Source organism: Cynara cardunculus (assembly GCF_001531365.2).
Source record: "Cynara cardunculus var. scolymus isolate 2C chromosome LG 15, CcrdV1, whole genome shotgun sequence".
NCBI lineage: Eukaryota > Viridiplantae > Streptophyta > Magnoliopsida > Asterales > Asteraceae > Cynara > Cynara cardunculus.
In genome coordinates, this window is record NC_037542.1 from 15060500 (window position 1) to 15062353 (window position 1854).

Below are 1854 nucleotides of genomic sequence, written 5' to 3' on the forward strand. Positions count from 1 at the left end.
TACTTTCATCTTTATTCTTATCACTGGCACTGAATGCCTTCACAAAGGATTGGACGAAAAACGTTGCAGGGTTCAATGTATAAAGTTCTCTGTACAGAGGCTGAGGGGGAAAAAAGATACGCATGTCAAACGGCAGACAAGGAAAAGTGTGGTTGATGATATTATGTCCATATAAATGAAGTCCATTCAATCAATTTCAGAATACCAACACTTGGCATAGAATTCAACTTTTATACGTTATTTATGTCATCTTTATGCAAAACTATGGTACCACAGATATTTCATGCTTCTTTCCAAAAGAAAAGAACGAATATTTCATGCAGTTTCAGAAGTTTAATGAATGGTATTACGATGATATTTGAAGTATTTGAGAAAAACTAACAGCCTAACCAATGAGCCAGAAGTACTCATCCACTCCAAAGCAACTGTCCACACTAATATGCAGATATTGAGAACCCAAAAAGAATGCAATGCTTGACTAGCAAGTGTTTGACTGCTAATAAAATGTCTAAACTCAAGAAGAAATATAAGAGGAATCTCGCAGGGCAAATCATTGAGTACAGTTGACACACATTTAATTTTTAGCTTGAAAATTTTCCAAAAAGGGAACATCATAGTTATTTGGGTACATCTGCAAAAGGAAAAATTTGCATTTATTTTGGGACTAAAGGACATTAAAGGAGTAACTCTGTTTACATTGTGTCTTCAGAAAATGCTTTTGAATGTTCATGGGGTTCATAGTGTACTTCTACGTTGATGATAAGGCAGTGCTGTAACAGAGGATAAGAAACTCTCTATCTAGGGTAAGGTAAAGAAAGGAAAGATATAACATGTAAAGGTAAATACTTTAGTTAGATATACTAAGTACCCACAGATTTTAAGTACCTTTAGTGTCAGAACAGTCTGATTCAATGGACACCAAATATGTTCCAATTTAGAAAACAAGGGCATGCAAAGCGCATAGTATATAACAGACACAAGACTTGAAACTAAAGTAATAGAGCATATGACATGTATGCTGAACTAAGAAAATGCTAACCAGTAAACAGAAGACTGGGAACAAGATCCTTCCACGTGAGATATCACCTTGAAATTTACCTGATAATTGGATATAATTTTTTGCCTGTATTCTCTAATGTACATATTAATAGGAACTTAACAATCATATTAAATTCAAGAAATAAGAGGACATGGGGTTCATCGGGTTAGATTAGGTTCAAATGACCATAATCAAATTCCAACTCAATACTTACGAGTTTGAAAATTTTACAACTCGGTTAAACATCAGATTGCTTCATGTTGGGTTATTTCGCGTTGGTTTGGATTGGTCAGTTTTTTTTGCACCCCTAATTAAAATACTATATTTTTTGTTTCTTTAACATAAAACAGTCCGCTTTCTAATAATAAGTGTATAGTCCGACCAAAACTGGTGGTCCAGCTGACCCATTATTCAACCCAATTGTCGAGCCCAATGGCACACATGATAATTTACGGTATTTTTTCACAATGACTCATGTGACCATGGAGGTTCATCTGCAATGACTTTGGTTCATTTACGGGGAAGCTGAAAGGTAAATCCATGACCTCGGACTTGGAAGGACAAACAGTTAAACACCCCATGAACTAGCCACATAACATTCGTCAATGAACAACACACGAGCACATAGGTAGTGACGCACCCGTGATATGGATGCCTGAACCAACTGACGATAGGCGGATCATGCCCTTTCGACAGTAAACGAGGTAACATCATTATAAAACAACCCACACAATCTACAAAATGATAGTTTTTTTTAAGTATATAATATTTAAATATACGGCAAATGCAACAAATAAACTCACACACCCTCCTCA